This window comes from Artemia franciscana, chromosome 20 (assembly GCF_032884065.1).
Source record: "Artemia franciscana chromosome 20, ASM3288406v1, whole genome shotgun sequence".
In the NCBI taxonomy this organism is placed as follows: Eukaryota; Metazoa; Arthropoda; class Branchiopoda; order Anostraca; family Artemiidae; genus Artemia; species Artemia franciscana.
Genome location: NC_088882.1, coordinates 28,929,574 through 28,940,514, shown reverse-complemented (window position 1 = coordinate 28,940,514; position 10,941 = coordinate 28,929,574). Strand labels below are relative to the sequence as shown.

General features: G+C 35.1%; 1 protein-coding gene across 1 annotated transcript in view; it reads left to right on the top strand.

Moving 5' to 3' along the window:
• The window catches only part of LOC136040342 (xylosyltransferase 2-like), a 189,241-nt gene that overhangs the window by 3,921 nt on the left and 174,379 nt on the right, over positions 1–10,941 (top strand). The gene's annotated exons all lie outside the window — the stretch shown is intronic.

The following is a 10,941-nucleotide window of genomic DNA, read 5'->3' as shown; positions in this document are numbered from 1 at the left end:
ACATGTGTAATAAGCTGCGTGGCACTTCAAAACTTCCAAAAATTATTTCAAGGTGTTTCAAGCGGGATCAGACGAGGTTAAAATAAATTATTGTTTGTAAGAATCTTCAAGCCCGGCTTCATTTTCCAGAGCCTGGGGCTTCCGGACAGTCAAGTCAACCCTTCCGTATTTTCATGATAATTTCTATAGCTAATGTCACTGTCTACCAGTGTTTCCTAGATGTCCCTTTCAAATATCTATCTTTGCTTCACAGTCGCAACTGTCAATCAAAGCCAGGCTTCACCTTTCGGGTTCCAGACAGCCGTTTTTGTCAAGATCTATTTTTCCTTGCGCAGCATACGCGGCGCGTTTCGAGTACAAACTACGGCTGCGGCAGTGCAGAACGTCTTCTTGCACCTTCTTACTCATATTTGAACTATGTTTTCGAACCAGTTTTACTATAGCTGTCCAGTTTATCAAGTTGCAGTTGAATTGCATTACACACTGCATACAATTCGAGAGTAGTTTACGCTAGTTTCGAAAAGTCTTTATCTTTCAGTGAACTGAAATTAGTGAACTGAGGTAGTTTTTAGAGGCAAAGATTTCCAAGGCTAAAGGTTTTTTCTAGCGGAAAAACAAGAGAAAAATACACTCAGATTTAAGCAATGCGTGAAGCATGTGGTCAAAAGCAGGACTATTATTCGACTCATCTAGCAAAACTAGGCAGTAAAGAGGCTTTAAAGGCACAGTAAACTTGACTAGGCAACTTTCGGCCATCAAACTGGCCTGGGGGGCTTAGATAAATATACAGGAACTTATTGCCGACAGGACCCCCCTTCTTTGTTATCTCGAAACCCCTCCTTATTGTTCCCAGAGCTAGCTGGCAGGCCCTTGCCCCTTATGCACTGTAATTATGCACTTATGTACTGTAAAAGTTCGCCTTTTTACGTGTAGACCATAGTCAAGCGTCACACCGGTAAAACGGCGTGAGTTCGATTCCTAGTTGCGGCACACAAACCTTTTGCTTCTTTTTCTACTAAACCAAAAATCGAATTTTCGGAAACTGCCCGGGAACTGCAATGGTCGTAACTAGAATTTTTCTTACTCTTAATATCGACTCAAGGCACATTCTTGATATGTCAGCTAGTTCCCCGAGTCAACTTTGATTCAAGTTTACTGTTCCTTTACGGATGCCCAGCTTTTTTTTTTCCAAATCACTGGTTTATTAGAGATCATTTTCTATTGTTTTACCGATCATTTTCGAAGGAGTTACTGCTTCCAGCATCGGCGGAGCGTCTGATCACACATTGCTTTGCAAACATCAGTGCACTCACAGATTCAGTTTTAGACGATTTCTAATTTTTGTTTTCAAATTGTTCAAAATAGAAAATTGCCTTTCTGCGCTTGCGCTTGTCAGTAAGTTTCACCTGTCTACCTCCATTAAAATTCATATCTCAAGCACAATTTGAAATTGGCGCCAAGCGAGTTTTCTCTTCCTGAGGAAAAATCAAGTTGCTTCAACAGAAGTTGAAATTCCCACTTAAGAGAACTTATCAAACTAGAAAGCTCAGCAGAAGATCCTCCTCCAGTCTTTTTAAATCCCCTCACTTGCTGACACTGGTCCTAATATTTTTTTCCCGAAAATTGTAGCACTAAGGTGCTACATTTTTCCAGACTTTCCGAAAGAGTGCTACATTTTACCCTGATCGTGCTACGGTGCTACATTTGCAAACATAGTGCTACAATTAGCACTATAGTGCTACAGGTAGCAACCCTGTTTGTTTTCTTAATATCATTATGTTACTGCAAGAAAAATTTACTCTATATATAGCTTTTAATGAAATCAAATTCTACGAACAGTTTATTCTAAATAATGTCTTTTTCAATCATTGAAATTAATTTGAAAATCGTACCTAATCATGCTTTATTATGTAAAATATTTTTCAATTACAATTTTTACAACATAATTTAAAAACGTCCGACTAAGAATGGATTTTTTTAATATATTGCTAAAAAATTGGGACATTTGAAATGTTTCCGAATGCCTGTTTTTCAAAAAGCAAATGCGAATGGGAGAAAATTGATAATTCCTTTTCTATGTAAAAACATAAAACGATGTCAGAGTAGCTTGAAATGTCTCAGAATTATATGAAACCATTGACAGGCTATATGAACTAGTACGAACAGTCTAGAGGTACTATTTGATAGGCAGGCAAGGCTAGAGATTTTCTTAATTGAAAAAGCGATCTCGATAGGTCACGAGTTAGAATTTTTTTTATTAGAGCCTTAGTTTTGGAAAAAGATGCAGTATAGTGACATCATATTCATGAGCACAATTCAAAAGCATAAACTACATAACTTTCCCCTCAGGAGTGGTCATTTTGTTTTTAAGTATAAATGGCACATACAAAATTATAAAAGATGACAAATAACTCTGAACAGCTAAAGAAAAAGCACGGAACAAGGAAGTGTAAAAATCACACTGAATTGCAAACTAAAAGGTTGTACAACGAAATTTGTGGTTAGAAGATAAAGCAAAATTAAATGGAATGAAGACGTGTTAGTTTAGCTTGTGTGAATATATGAAAGATACACAGGAAAGAAGAATTGGTTTTTAACACTTGACAAGTCAAAAATTACACAAGATTACTATTACTCCCAACAGATGAAAAAAGGCAAGAAACAAGAAATAGCAAAAATCACAATACATTGCAAACGAAAATGTGACTTATATCTAAAGAATAGACCAAAGAGAAGCTTGATCTCTGTTTTCGAATCTGTTTAAAATCTATCTCAGTTTAACCAGCTTGAATTTTTGCCATTTTCTTAGATTTCTTGACGAATCTCTGACGATATTTTCTTTGTTTGAGAATCATTGGACGTGTACAAAAGCTATCATTTTCCATCCTAGATTGAACTAGCTTCCTGAAAAGTTTATTTTGACCCTGCCTGATTGGCTGACAACTCTCCTCAATTTTTCCTGGAAGTCTCTGACTAAAGTTCCGAAATGATGAAATTCTCATCGTTTCGGATGAGAATTTATCCTCTTTTATATTCCTCCTCAATTTTATCTCTGTGGGTTGTTTGATACAGCCTTGCAGATCACTTAACTTTTTCTTGGTAGCTTTTATCAATCCAGCATCTATCCATTATTCTGTCCGCCTTTCTCTTTCGATAGTTTTTATCGGTTAAATACCTTGTTTTTTCTTTGTCTCTAGTAGCTTGAGAGTTACTATTCTCAAAATCTGCATCAGAAGCCAACTCTGTTACCATTCTTATGTGCTCTCTGGTTTTGTTTCTTTCTTCGTTCGTTTTCAATTTGTTTTTAACATTTTCCAGTGTACTGTCTCTTTTCTTTTGGTAATACTGTTTTCTCGCAATGGATGTTTCAATAGCTCTACATTGACAATATTCTTCTTTTTTCTTGTTTTTAGCTCGCTCTTTTGTCACCATAATGATTCCTTATCTGAAGAGAAGAGTTGGCCTACGGACACTTAGAGCTAAGCATTATATATCTAAGTATAAAATTTGATAGCGATGATAGCGATGATTTTTACTGTTCAATACAGGCAATGGATGAGTCTGTGGATTAACCGAAGGCCAAAAAAGAAAAAAAAAATGAATAGCCTACTCTATATCATATGTTTTTAGCACCATCAGATTCAATTAAAATTGTCGAGTTTTCAGAATTTCTAATCTATGTTTAACGACGTCCAATGTATGTGATGTTGAAGCTGCAACTTTGTGAGTTGCGTTGTAACTTAGAGTCGTGGGTAATATTACTTACCCTGACAGTCAAGCTATTTTTGATTTTAGAGGATGTAAGAAAATAAATATACATAGCAGAAGTCAATGACACTGGTTTTCTATTTGATCTTTCAACTATAATATAAATTGCAAGCTATTGTAATAGTTTTTATCCTCTAATTTAATTTAAACATAACTTTCCGGTTAGTAAAAATACTATGGTCTTCCAAGGAAGCATTTAAGTGATTCTGAATTGCAACCTGTTGAGTTGTGAATTTCTTTACATTACCTTTCCATTATAAGTTTAAGCATACTATCTGGAACGATTATTTTGACCCTTAGTGATACAAGCTTGTTTAAGGCTAAACTGTCGTATTTTTAACATATTTTCAAAATTCAACATAACTTAATTATCTATTTTGAAGATGATTGATCCACAGAAATTGATTAACTGTAGCCAATGTGCAGATGGCGTTCCATCCTACCTTTTTAAGATTAATATTTTCTTATTAGCTATTTCATTTTTCTTTTCCTACTCAGCTTACCAAAAACTTTAAGTATGAAGTATTTAATAGATTTAGAAATCTAACAAATGATACTGATAGAAAATGATTGAATAAGTTGCTTTCTCCTGTTAATTCTATCAGAGGAGAAGGAAAATAGTCTGTGCCCTTATACTGGAGTTTTTCTGTTGTATGGCTAGATGAAGAACCAGAACTGCGAGTCCTTAAAAGATGAACCAAAATTACGAATTGTATCAATATCGTTTTAAACATTATTTAAAAAGCTAAGCAAACCACTTTTCTGAGGCATAAAGACTGCTGATGCCAAATTCATTTGGTCCTACACAGGGGCGGATCTAGAGAAAAATCTTGGGGGGGGGGGCGCTGGACCAAGGGTGCCAATATGATTCGAGAGTAATGGTAGGGGGGTATAGATAAAGCTTTTGTCAGACCAGTTTGTTTGTGTAAATCTGGTCGGTGCTGATGTAAAATGACAAAAAAAAACTCTTTGAAAGCCAATACTATTTTCCTATAGCAGTAAAATGCGTATTAACAATAGACGCGAGCAGATTCTTTGATGAATAAACTACTATGGCTTCTTTGAGACTTTCTGAATGAGTAGACAAGATTTTTTTTTTTTCTTTAGAGTTGGATGAAAAAAAGTATTTAATGGGGAAATTTCTAATTTCTAAGTGTGGAAATACAACTTTTTTTTACAAAAGGTAGAGAATTATAAAGCAGCCCCTTGATCCGCCAAAAGGTCCCAACATTTTCTATAAATATACTGAAAACCAACTGCACGCCTGGTAGCTGCGGGATATCTGAGAAGCATTTGCGATGTGGGGGCCCTTCCTTGTTGCTTTGGAAGCTAGAAAATGTATTGAAGACGTCCACGACAAGCAAAGGAATATTTAGTTTTTACTTGTGTTAAGGGTTCCTTTTTTCGAGGATTCTTTAATCGGAACCAGAACCAAAACATAGAATGGGTCCATCCCCCGCTGTCAAAGCTGATTTTTTTTTCAATAAGGAAAGTATTTATATTATAATGTTTATTATAAACCCTACCCATAACATGGCAGCGTTTCATACACAAATATTATTATTGTTTTTTAAGAATTAACGACGCTTCTTGACTACTAAGGTCCCTGCGTCGGCCCTGCAGTGCATTCCTGCAGCGTGATTCGATCTCTGGGTCCCGTATTACCAAGCTAAGGTCAAATCCACTGCGCCACCACAGGACTCATACACAAATATATTTAAAGTTCCTAATTTCTTCGAAAACCACACAAGTCTAATAATGAATGAGAAAAATATAATATTTTAATGTGAATACATATTTCATATAGAAATAAATGTCATGTATATTATCACAAAGTATTAATATTGTAATGTAAAATAGTTCCATTTTCTACTGGATATACATTTCTCTTATAATCATACGCCTGTAGAATGCTTGTTAATTCATTTGATTTCATGTTCCATCCATCTTACAGCTGGCAATGTAGTAGCCATTTAAAAGTTTTTTTTTTAGCAGGAGAATTCTGATGAAATGATATTAATGTAATATCTTGACCTTGTACATCTCCCCCTTCTTTAACTGAAATGTAAACTAGAAGGAAGATCAATTTACCCATCCCTGAACGTATTTTTTACTCCTTGTTTGAATTGCAAACTACAAAAAAATCAGTATATCATAAGGGTGGGGTCCTGAGAGTAAGAGGTATTAGCCATTACTAGCCCATAATACTAGCCTTTAATAGCCTTACATTGTATCATTTGTAACCAAAAAACTTAATGTCTCATTTCTTTCAATTTCCATAAAAAATACATAGAATTTAAAAATACTTAGAATTTATAAGAAAATAAATTCTAATGAAATGCTGGAGTTAGATTAGTAGCAACAGGGGCACCAACGTGATGGTTCTCCAGCCCCCCCCCCGCACTTCTAACAATAAAACCAACTCCTAACACTTAGCTATTTTTTCTATGGTAGTATAAAGCTATGTCTAATTTTTTATTTTTTGCGTGTGTATGTGTGTGAGTTTGTATTTGTGCGTGTGTTTTTGTATGTGTTCGTATGTTTAATGTGGGTGTGCTCTTTCACTAATATTTTTTTTTACTATATGTCTGACATTTTGTGTGAGTTGCGCAGATCAATCAGTTCGTGGTAACGAACTTTATGCAAGGAGCGATGTAGATCAATAGTAACCAAAACTCTAAAAAAAGAGTTTTTAATAACAATAGATGCATAAATAGAATCAAATTTTGATGTTTATTCAAAATATGTAAAATTTATCAGACTTTATTGTACCAATCAAAAGTTACGAGCCTAAGAAAATTTGCCAAATCTAAAAAAAGGGGGGAACAACCCCAAACGGTCAAGTGATGTTAATGAAAATCAAACCATCAAACTCAGCTCGCCAGAAAACTCTAATGCAGAGGATTCAAGCTCATATGTACAAAAATGTGTGGAATTTTGTGTTTCTTGCAAGAAAAAAGATAACGGATACGTTTTTATTTTTTAATTATTTTTTCTTTGGCCCAGGGGTAATCATATTGAATTAGCGATTGTAGATTGGTAGAAGGCTTATTTTATCGGGAAATAAAAGTTTTAGTGCATTTTTTGTGTGACCAAAAATATTGGATGGTAGCTAACCCCTCTCCTACGCTCATTTTTCATCTAGGTCACCCGATTAAAATTTTGAGATATCCTTTTTTCAGCATAGCAAAAAAATTTATTGATTATGTCTTTGATGATGACTTAAACTCCTACAGTCCCTGGGGGAAAAGCTGCTGGCTGTGAACTTTGCCCATTGCTTACATATAGTATTGGTTACTGGGGAGTATACAAACGTTTTTAGGGGAGATTTTTCCTGTGGAAGGGGGAGGTTACGTGAGAGGATCTCTAGATGGAAGTATTTTTCATAGGAGGAAAAATTTTGTATGTAAGGAAATCAAGATTTTCCAACATTATTTAGAAAAACGATCTGAAACTAAATAAAAAACAAGTTTTTTCAACTGAAAGAATGGAGCAACATTAAAACTGAAAAAGAATAGAAATTATTAATAAAGAATAATAAAGGGATTGACCCCTTGGTAGTACCCCCCTCTTTAGGCTAAAGTTGATTTTAGAACTGTTTTCTCACAGAATCACTTAGAATTCTCTTAGACGGAAATCGAACTTATGAAAGGGGTCGTCCCTTCCTCAAATCCTCGCTCTTTACGCTAAAGTTTTGTTTTGTTTTAAAAATAGAGTTGTGAGAAAGATTCAAACTTTAGCGTAAAGAGCGAGGCGTTGAGGAGGGGACAGCCCCTTTTACATACGGAATAATTTCTGTTTGTTTTAAGTTTTGATGTCGCTCCTTACGTGCAGTTAAAAAAAAACTTTTTTTTAAATTTAAATACCAATGCAGGTTGAACCTTGTTTAAGGAGAAATTTGGCTCCAGTACAAAAAATTACCTTTCGTTAAATTGGTTACTGACGTAGCAGGAGTTTATTAATTCGCTTACGTAAAAAATTTAATTAAGGCATGTGACAGATTGTCTATAAAATAATATAATTTACTACTTAAGAAATTGTGTTATTGCTATATAAATATTATAAAATAATAAAAAAATGCTTCAGCAAAATTATTACTTGACCTAAGTGTTACTATAAAATATATTAAGTAAAAAAAAATATAGTTATATAAAAAAAAATTAGATGTAAATTTAAATATTTAAATTATATAATAGAAATTATAAAAAAATAATTATTTCATAGGGTAGGACACTCCATTTTAATGGTGACCAAGATGTAATTTTGGTGCTTTTGGTCCTCCCTCTTATATCTTTAGAAGAAGCCTCAGACACCATACTACATGGGGGTCGCTGGTGCTGACTAATTTCTCCTGCTACCTTAACTCTTAAACAGAAAAATCTGATATTTCTATGGATTTAGTCAATTTACAATATACAAATCCAACTTAAATATACCAATTCAGTTTATTTTACTAGCATCAGAGCAATATTCAAAAACGAGTTTAAGATCTCTTGAATATATTGGGCATTCAAGCTCATGCCCTAGTGCCCCTGAATCTATGTCCAGCTCATGCTCCTGTATTTATGCACAGTTCATACCCTTGTATATATGCCAACTGCCATGTTCGTGTCCCTGTACCTATGCCAAGCTCATACCGTTTTGTCTATATCCAGCTCATAACCCTATATCTATACTTAACTTATACCCCTGTATTCAATGTCCAGCTCAGGATCCTGTATCTATGCTCAGTTCTTACCTCTGTATGCAGTTTATACCCATGTATCTAATGCCCAGCCCCTGTCCCTTTATCTAATGCCCAGATTATACCCCTGTATCTATGCATGAAAAGGGCGAAAAATTCACTTTGAATTTTCTACCCAATACTAATTTGTTTTCAAGAATTAACTGAAAATATTGTCTTTTTGTATATTATCGGATCCATAAACACAGAAGAACAGCTATTCGAAGCTAAATTGCAATGTAATCTCATATATCAAACAGTTATTATGTGTCAACCAAATGTTACATATTAATCAGTATCAAGTAGTAAGGATCGGGCCAGCATAATAGTAACTGAAACTTCAAAAATTGATACTAATTGATACCAATATATACATCAAATGACAGATTTTCACGCTGATTTTAAAAACATAAGTTTCTATGGCCTATTTTTAAATGACAATTCAAAGAAATATACTTCTCAAAATGCAGAAGGACGGGGAAACTAATTTACAATTGATCCCCATCCTCTGCTAATAGATACTCCAAGGAGGGTTAAATTTGTCAGTATAGAAAAAGATGTGAGCTTCCTTATAAAATTAACGATGAGTGAAATTAATGGGAGCCATAGATACTCCCCCTTTTTGTAAGCCCCCCCCCCTCTTCTTCTTCTTTTCAGATTGTTTGCTGCTTAAATTTGATTGAAATACGTTGGAAAGATAACCACACATAAATTTATTGTCAGGGGGGCATTGAGAGTACACAAACTTTTTAAATTTGTTGTGTATCTCAGATTACCACTTCTTCCCTCACACATAGCGCATTTCCGCCACGCCACACCTCTTTGAGCCACGCGTAATACACTTCGCACCACGCGTTACAAGTGTTACCTGGTGTGGATTATCTCTGAGACTGGGCAACACACAGATGGCTGACATTCCCGGAGTGATATGGCTTCAAAAACTGGTGAGTTTAACAGAAAATACAATAAATCATTGAAGAGCAGTAAAATTTAATGGACTACAAGCACACCCCCTTTCTTCACAGCATAGATATCTATTAAAGATGTATTGTGTACTCTTAAAAAGATGTGCTAAAAGCCAGATGCACATCATGGCTTTTTTTTAAGAAATATCGTCAAAGGTTTTCCCGGATTCGGGAAAACCTAACTAATGGAAGTTGTCTAAAAATTAAGATCTGTCCACTTTCGCCGGATGTACAACTTACTTTCGATTTTACCTAGGAATATAGTTACTTGTTTCTTTTCAGCGATGTATCTGTGCAATGAAAAGCAGATCGAATTAATTCTCAGAATCAATCAGTGATCAATCAGAATCAATTTGTGTTTTCATCTGACATCTTGAATTCAAGTTGTCGGATTAAATATAGGTATAACTTTGCACCTCTAGCCAGGGGTGCATCAAAGAGGAAGCGCTTCCTCTGAAAGTTCTTTGGAACTCTGGGTGTTTTAATTTAGCGTATGTGTCCGCATTTGTCTGCATATTGGACGATTTCGTCGGTAAATCCTTTATACCCCCCTCCCCAAGCTAAAACTCTAGCTTTAGCCCTGTCACCAAAATAGGTATATAGAAATGGTGGATAGAGTTTAACCTATTAGCTCTACGTCCCCCTCAAAAGTCTTAAGAAATGTTTATCATGCAATTTGCCACACCTTTTAACTTTTTAAAAATAGACCCCTCTTTCCGTACTGGCAAATCTCCTTTGTTAAAAATATAAAATACGAAATATTTTCAAAACTAGGGAGGGAGTATTTTTTATTGATTGTTTCTAATGAAAATGCAAATTTTTAAAAATCTAGGGGGCGTATTTTCCACCAGCCACTTTTTGAATGGCACCTCGGTCAGAGGAGAGGGCTCTTATGTTCCAACGTAATATTTAAATTTTGTAAGAATCTGACTTGTTAATGGGTTTAACCCCCCCCTCCCTAACCCCTCAAAATATGCCTGACTCGTATAACAGTCAAAAATGCGTAGACAAATTTTTACTGTGTTTTGTAAAATATTTTGCACCCTCTTATCGAAATCCCCCCTCCTCGAGAAAAACCCCTGGATGCAAACTTAGATACTATAATTAGTTAAGCAGTCGAAACGAATATTATAGATGACACATATATGGTTGGGGTCTGCTGTCATTTAAGTCGACAAGTATTTGTTTCTTGTTCAAACCTTATAACGCATCAGTTAGTCAGTAAAAATGAAAACTTGATCCACCCCTCATCTTATAGAAACGTAAGCATAAATTTTTTTGAGGGGGGGGGGAGACAATAATGAAATATTTTTGGCTACTTCCCGTAAATTATTAGGGTGGAGGGGGGGAGTTTGAGCCCTGAGGCTCCTCCCATGTATATGTGATGTTTCTCTTTTGAAACGCACCCATGCTACAAGGTACTTCCTCACCAGACTTTATCCCAAGCATTAACGCATCCAATCAATGTTCTTGAAAAGTCTCACG